This window comes from Rhincodon typus, chromosome 42 (genome assembly GCF_021869965.1).
Source record: "Rhincodon typus isolate 14 chromosome 42, sRhiTyp1.1, whole genome shotgun sequence".
Taxonomy (NCBI): Eukaryota; Metazoa; Chordata; class Chondrichthyes; order Orectolobiformes; family Rhincodontidae; genus Rhincodon; species Rhincodon typus.
This window is the reverse complement of record NC_063373.1, coordinates 7662255-7670913: the sequence shown is the minus strand read 5'-3', so window position 1 is coordinate 7670913 and position 8659 is coordinate 7662255. Positions and strand designations below refer to the sequence as shown.

Genomic DNA, 8659 nt, shown 5'->3' with positions numbered 1-8659 from the left:
AACAAATACAGCAAACTATAGTTTTTCACATCATAAAATGTCCCAAGATGACCAAAATCCTTGACCAAGAGGTTTTAAGGACATTCTGAAAGGAGGAAAATGAAATAGGGAGGAAATTCCAGAGCTTAGGATCCAGGCAAGTAAAGGCATGGCAACCAATTAAACTATCCCTGAGCTTGGTCACAGTTCACCTCATTGAATCTTATGCTGTTCCAAGTAATCATCATTTTTCTATGTTGCTCTTATCTCGACATTGCTATGTTGTAATTTATTTCACTGATAACCCCGTATTCGCTCTCATAAACAGTTTCGATGCTTTTGTAGCTATTAGCAGTAGTAAGCTTTTGAAAATCGAACCTCCCAGGATATCCCTACCTTAACATATTTTCCCTGCCGTGCCCTACTGTTTATCCACTCCAAAATGCAAAGGCAATTTTCGAACTAACTTAGAAGTCAGCACAGAATAATTGAGTATTAATGATCAACCTGTTAGTGACCTAATAATTTTCCAGCAATCTTGAAGAGTCTTGTTGTGCAGAGGTATTTTCCTTGTGGGACTGGTTAGCTCAGCTGTCCAAGCAGCTGGATTACAATACAGAGGGATACCCACAGCACGGGTTCAATTCCCGCATCAGCTTAGGTTACCATGAAGGATTCTCCTGCTCAATGTCTTTCTTCACCTGCCACATGGTGTCTTTCAGGTTAAACCACCACCGGTTGTCTCTCTCTAACGAAAACCCTTGTTCAAGTTCTACCTGTACCACAGATGTGCTAGAACACATCCAAACAAATGATAAAACAATAGGCAGTATTATAGCATGAGACCAGCAAAAGTGAAAGATGACCCTCAGGTAAGAGAATGGACAAGAGCTGGAACTGATTCCAACTCATACATCTTAGAAAGGAAACTTGATATTTTGTTGAACCCTCATGTCCACACCCTTGGCCAAATGCAATTTCCAGCCCACACCCTTCCTGTCACTTCTACATTCTTTGTGGTTTCAGTAGAGGTAGAGACAGGCTGCTCAAATACTTTTAGTCTCCACTCTCCAGAGTTTCAGAGCCCCTGAGGGTCTCATAAAAATTGTTCCACTTGTACCTGCAGAGGGCCAGGCTCTGAGTAGAGGGGTAGAATTTGGAGACAGTGCAGTGGGTGCTGCCTGGGAGTTGAGGGGTAAGAAGAGCTTTGAATAGAGTTTCCACTACCCTGTCTCCATTCTCCATCATCCATCTCCTGGACCAGCGTCACATCATAGCTCCCACTCTGCTGCAGACCAGTTTGTTGGAGATCAGGGACACGTTGTAAGCACACAGATACAACACATCCATCATTCTGTTTAAGGCAGTAGATATATCCTGCATTTGAGAGTGGTGCTCGAAGCTCATGGAGACAGCCACTCTCTCCATGACAGGAAGTCTCCAGAACTTTCCTAGCCCTACGACCCTCTGAACCTCGTGCACTCCTCCCATTCAGACCCTTTCCTACCTACCACCTACATCGCTCCACGAGTATTGGCCCTGCTTTCAGCTGCAAAGACTCCAAGCTCTGGAATTCCCTCCCTAAAGCCCTGCTCATCCTTTAAGATACTTCTTAAAATGTAATTGTCACTGTTATCACCTTACATTGGGAGAATCAGGCATGACCAGCAAACAGTTTTAATTCTTTGACGATAATGATCAGTCATTTTCAGACTGCAAACTTAAACCTGCCACTTCACTTTCAATCAGGAACCCAGTTTGACCCCAATCTCTGATTGAACATTTCCAACATCATGTTGTTCTTGCTAATTCTAAACCCAGTTGCAAAGGAGCTTGTGTTCGATGTCCAGAAGCTCTTAACCATGGAAGAGAGCTGCTGGGACACATTTCTTCCCCAACCTAATATTATCCCTGCGTTTAGTCCTGGATGTGATTAACAGCAGCAATAACTTCAATGTCCAACCCCCGCAGTCATTCATGAACTTGCTTGTGCCTCAGCAGAGCAGATGACTGAGTGAATCCCTTCCCACACCTGGAGCAGGTGAACGGCCTCTCCCCTGTATGAATACGTTGGTGTACAGTGAGGTGAGTTGATCGCCTGAACCCAGTTCCGCAGTGAGAGCACCTGAATGGTCTCTCATCAGTGTGAAGAATTTGATGGGACATCAGCTCCCCAGAACTTTTATAGCACTTTCCGCAATCTGGACATTGAAAAGGTCTCTCGTGAGTGTGAACTCTCTCATGTGTCAGCAGGGCAGATGACTGAGTAAAACCCTTCCCACACTTGGAGCAAGTGAACAGTTTCTCACGAGTGTGCGTTTTCTGGTGTGAATGCAAGCTGGATAACTGAGTGAATCTCTTCCCGCACTCAGGGCAGGTGAATGGTTTCTCCCCAGTGTGAATTCTCTGGTGTTTCTGTAAGCTGGATAACTGAGTGAATCCCCGACCACAGTCAGAGCAGGTGAATGGTTTCTCCCCTGTATGAGTTCTTCGGTGTTTATACAGGTTGGATGACTGAGCAAATCCCTTTCCACACTCTGAGCAGGTGAATGGTTTCTCCCCGGTGTGAATTCTCTGGTGTACGTGTAAACTAGATAAATGAGCAAATCCTTTCCCACACTTGGAACAGATAAGTGGTTTCTCACCAGTGTGAGTTCTCTGGTGTATTTGTAAGCTGGATAAATCAATGAATCCCTTTCCACACTTTGAACATGATAACGGCCTCTCTCCAGTATGTCTGCGCCGATGAATTTCCAGCTGGGATGGGTAATTGAATCCCTTCCCACAGTCGCCACATTTCCATGGTTTCTCAATGCTGTCAGCCCCAGTGTGAGTGCGTTGATGAGTTTCCAGCCAGGACGGGAATCTGAATCCCTTCCCGCACTCCCCACATTTCCATGGTTTCTTCATGGTGCCAGTATCCTTGTGTCTTTCCAGGTTGGACAATCGGTTGAATCCTCATCCACACAGAGAACACATGTACCATCTCCACGAGAAATGGTCAGATGTTTATCAGTCTGTGTAATTGGTTAAAGCTCTTTCCACAGTCAGTGTACTGGAACCCTCTCACGCGTGTTTGTGTCTCTCTCTCTGCGCTTACCCAACCAGAGATGATTGAAACCATTGCCCTCAAGCAGAACTCCTTCCACATTCGGAGGCTAATGATGTTCAGCTGCAGATGAATAGAGTGACTGTGTCATATCTTTACTTGACGTTTGGTTTGAATTTCCTGATGTACACTCTCCTCTTATAATCCCCTGCACCAAGTGATGACAAAACTGTTCACCAACAGAAAACAGAGGAATTAGAAACAAATACAGTAATTCCAGTTTCTATGGAATATTTTCGTCTCTTGTTCCTCCAAAACTGTAAACCTCCATCCCACACACTCTCCCTACTAGCTGGGTTGAAATCCCAATGAAGTGCTGGATAATTCAACAATAGCACTGCACATTCTCCAGCTAATAGTGGGGCCTAGGTAACTGATGGTAGCTGCAGATCAGGTGGAAGAGAGGAAACAAAAACATGAATTGCTGGAAAAACTCAGCAGATCTAGCAATATATGTGGAGAGAAAGCAGAGTTAATATTTCCTGTGACCCTTCTTCAGATAAAATATGGTAACAGACAGTAGGGAAGAGAGAATCTGCTCAGCTGTTTCTCAGGTGTTAGAGTTGCTGATCCTGGACACTAAACCTGTCAATTAATAAACTCAGGGCTCTGGTTACCATGGTGTAATGGTGAGCACGCTGGTTTCTGAACTCTAGGATCCGAGTTCAAATCTAGCCTTCTTCCAGGTGAAGTGAGTGACGAGCCTTGGAAAGTCTCGTTAGGGGCAGCACGGTGGCTCAGTGGTTAGCACTATAGCCTCACAGCGCCAGGGACCCGGGTTCGATTCCAGCCTCGCGTGACTGTCTGTGCAGAGTTTGCACATTCTCCCCGTGTATGTGTGGGTTTCCTCCGGGTGCTCCGGTTTCCTACCACAGTCCAAAGATATGCAGGCTAGGTGGATTGGCCATGCTAAATTGCCTGTAGTGTTCAGGGGTGTGTAGGTTATAGGGGGATGGATCTGGGTGGGATGCTGTAAGGGTCAGTGTGGACTTGTTGGGCCGAATGGCCTGTTTCCACACTGTAGGGATTCTATGATAATTTAGAAACCTTCACTAATTTTTACATTTTTTTGTCTCATATACATTAAAGTATATCTAAAACTTACAGAATGTATCACATATTATTTGTTCTGTAAATTTTACTGTTATCTCCCTGCCTCTTTCACTAATTTCTGCGTTCACACCGAGCAAGAATACTCCCTCATTTAAATCTCTGAAGATTATGATCTTATGCTCCATAGGTTCAGGCCCACATAATTTCTCTACATTGAGAAGGTCAACGGTCCCAACAGTGACCATGGAAATAGCACCAATTCCATTCAGTTCTGAGGAAGGGTCACTGGACCTGAAACGTTAACTCTGATTTTTTTGTTCACAGATGCTGCCAGACCTGCTGAGCTTTTCCAGCAACTTCTGTTTTTGTTCACCACTTCTATCCCTCCAGTGTGCGAAACATCCATTAACATGACATACTGTTTTCCGTACTTTACAGCCCATCCACACAGCATCCAGTGCATTTCTTTGCTCCCTGAACTTGCTGCTGAATGGGGAGAGGGGGGCGGGGCTGGAGGTCTGAACGGTGGTGGCTGGTCCTCCAAACCATGGGAGCACTGCGCATGCGATCTCCGCCGCTGGGACACCGCCAACACCGTTAACCCGGGCCTGAGGCGGAAAAAGACTGACCAGAGGTCGCCAGAGCCAACAACCTGGCGAGTAGTTTTCATTAGGCGTTCAATGTCTTCCCGCTGTGACTCTGAAACCAGCCATCCAACCCAGCGGCTCCACGATTGCCTTTCCGCTCCGCCGAGAAAAATCTCACCTGAAGTAAATGTCTCGGCGGCTCCGTCTGACTCAGACCGCGCTCCGGATACTCCGCATGCTCCAGCTCGCGCGCACTGGGGCACGGGTGATTGACGGCGCTCCTGGACCAATAGAAAGACAGGGGACGCGGCGGGATGGCCATTCTTCCACATAATAGCAATTATTGAGGGGCGGGGCTGGAGGACCTAGGGGCGGGGCTGGAGGACTGAGGGCTTGGGTCGCACTCCAACCAATGGGGGTGAAAGGAAGAGATAACCAGGTGTGGAGCTGGATGAACACAGCAGGCCAAGCGGCATTCAGAGGAGCAGGAAGGCTGACGTTTCAGGCCTAGACCCTTCTTCAGAAATGGAATGGGGGACTGGATCGCCTAACCAATACGAGTGAATGAGGGGCGTGGTTGGGCTGGGATACCCCGGTAGAGAGTTGCGCAAGGTTCAGCTCTGTCCCTTGAGATAAAAACTGGGATTTACAGGGTGGAAATGATGGTTCTTAGCAACTAGATTGTCTGTTTTAATTTCTACTCTGTATTTCGAGTAACTTGAAACAGACTGCGTAATAGATTATGCTTCAACGTGTGACATTCAAAATTATAATTATGAAACTTCTGGTTATACAGGTCATTGGTTAGGCTGCTTTTAAAATACTGGTCTCCCTGCTACAGTAAAGTTGTTGTTAAACTTGAAGGGGTTCAGAAAAGATTTACAAGGATGCTGCCAGCGAGGGGCTGAAAAGGATTTGACCATTTTCCCTGGAGTGTCAGAGGCTGAGAGGATCTCATAGAGGTTGATATAGTCATGGATAAGGTGAATAGCCCAGGTCTTTTTCCCATGCTAGGGGACTGGAGAGCATAGGTTTGAGGTGAGAGGGGAAAGATTTAAAAAAGACCTGATGGGCAACTTTTTCACGCAGAGGGAGATGCACGTATGGAACAAGCTGCTAGAGGAATTGGTGGAGGTGGGTATCATTACAACATTTAAAAGGCCTCTGGATAGGTACATGAATAGGAAATGGTTTATAGGAGTATGGGTCAAATCTGGCAAATAGGAATAGGTCAGTTTAGGATATCTGGTCAGCATGGATGAGTTGGACTGAAGAGTCTGTTTCCGTGCTGTACAACTCTATGACAGAGTTAAGATCAGGCAGTGTAGCTAAGTGTTGATGAGAGAATGACTGAAGGAAAGTAACTGCTGGGAACCAGGGAATGTGTCCTTGTAAATTGTAGATAAATTCCAGATGCTTTTCCCTCACCTCCTGCCAATACCCAGCAAGAAGACAAAGAGAGCCAAGGGCCACACTGGATCACTAGAGGGTAGAAAAGTGGGGGACATTGATGTAAGGCAGCAGTCAGGACCGGACACAACAAAGGTCAAGCTCACGGTGCCCGAAGATCCATTCAGCAGCTGACCTTGTGTAAGTGACTGTGGACACACGAGACTTGCATGTTTACTCTGATGGATCAGTATAAGATACGGTAGAGGTCAGAGAATCTGCTCAGCTTTTATTTCTCAGTTGTTAAAGTTACTGCTTCTAGATGTTCAAACCTGCCAATTAATAAACTAAGGTATAATTTAGAATCCCTGTCCCTCTGTACTGGTCTTTACCATCTGTTGTACAATAAGTTGTTTCTAAAACTGAGAGAATGTATCACATAATATTTGTTTTGCTTAATTCAATCAGATATTCCCCTGCCTCCTTTACTAATTTGTGCTTTCACGCGGAGCAAGATTATTCCCTATTTTTAAGTCTCTGGAGATTGATCTTATGCCCAAAGATTCAGGCCCACATCATTTCTCTGTCTTGAGAAGATCAATGGTCCCAACACTGACCATGGGGACAGCACCATTTCCATCCCTCCAGTCTGAGAAACATCCATTGACATGACACTCTGTCTTCTGTACTTTGCTAAACTTCCAATCCTGCTGCTCCACTTTCCTTAATAGTGACACCATTTGCTTATTAACAACCCTCTTGTCTGTTACCCAATCAAAACCATTTTGACAACTCATTTACACCATATCCAATGCATTTCTTTACTCACTGAACTGTGTGAGTCACTCATGTAATATCTACTGTCTGTTCAGCTCAGTTTTTCTGGTAACTGTAACATAAATCAGCTTTGTGTTACACACATTTTGACTTGAATGGTTTTACCATCTCCAAGAAAAGTTAGTTCCTTTTGAAGAGCTCTCTCTCTCTTCCACCACCTCTATCCTCAGTTCCACAAGTGTGAAGAACACATGAAGCCCCTTGGTTACTAGAATTAAGACAATCTGATCAACTGGTCTGAGCACTAGACAAGCATCTTACTCTATGTTCTTCCCTCCTACCTCTTCAGAGCAAAAAATGTTGATCACCCAGTTTGCTCCCATTCCAAACCTGACACTTGTTGTGGGCCAGAGCAAGCCCCCTCAAAAGATATTAAGAAGATAGCCTGACCCTAACTTTTTCTTATTTTAAAGGCAAGTGCCAGGCATTGCATTCTGGTTACAATTCGATTGGTCTTGAAGCAAAACACACTTTATTCATACACTAAAGTTAAAATATGACAAAAGAAAGAAGAAATTGGAATAACTTAACTCTATTGGAAAACTTAACAGAATAATAGATTATTTAACTACTAAACAGTAAGTGTTCTACTACAGTAACATCCCATAAACACCACCTTGGCAAAGGCAATTTCAATAAAATAGATCATCTCACATGCAATTCTCCAGCCCAGGAGGAAAGAAAACTGAGACAGAGAGAGATGTACTGCAGCTTTCAAACCCAACTTCAAGATTCCAGCAACTTCTACTGAAGAAATTAAGACCACCAAACCTGGTTCTGTGGGAGTTTGACTGCGCCCATTTAGGCTACTTCTATTATTCCAAGTTTTTAAAAAACAACCCAAGGCCTCAGAAGCTGTTAGGATTCAAATAGACAGCTTGTCATCTCTGTCTTAAAACCTGTCTTCAGAAAGGACAAAATACACCTCTTAAAGCCATAGTATCATCACGGACGGAATTGTTTCTCACTGCTCTGTGTGATACTCCGATATAATCGCTGCTGTCTGTCCTGAATGAATGCATTTCACTGACAAATGTTGAAATATGTGCTCCAGCTCCACTTAGTTTCCTCTGTTTGAAGCCACAAACAGAAAGTTACTGTTTTCTCCTGGAGTTTGACACAAAGCAGGACTTCAGTGTGAGCTGGAGCATGCACAGTACAAGTTTGCACCCTGAATGATTAAGGACATGTGCAGCCACCACCGTAACAGACTCTGCAAAGACTATAAGATATGGGAATGGAAGTAGGCCATTCAGCCCATTGAATCTGCTCTGCTATTCATCATGGCAGATCTAATAACCCTCAACTCCATTTTTCTATATATTTCCCCCAAAACCCTTCATTTTTTTACTGATTAAAACTCTGTCTTTCTTGACTGTGAATATAACTAATAAACTGGCCTCAACACCCCTATGTGGTTTAAGAGTTCAACAGATTCACAACCATCTGAGAGAAAGCACTCCTCCTCATTTCTACTATTAACAGGCGACACTTTGTTCTGAGATTATGCCCCTTGTTGGAGAGTGATTTAAAAGAGCAGTCTTGAGTTCCATGCTCAGCAGCATAAATCAATCTTTATTTGGAGCTCTGTGCCAACGCAGTGTGGGAGAGGTCTCTAGGACACTTGCTGTCCCAGTCAGGTACAGCGTATTTATACAAGACAACAAGGTGCAGGGCTGGATGAACACAGCAGGCCAAGCAGCAT

The 8659-nt window shown here is 44.6% G+C and overlaps 1 pseudogene; it reads right to left on the bottom strand.

Moving 5' to 3' along the window:
- Positions 1-1835: 1835 nt before the first annotated feature.
- The window catches only part of LOC125481022, a 39973-nt pseudogene continuing 33149 nt past the window's right edge, over positions 1836-8659 (bottom strand).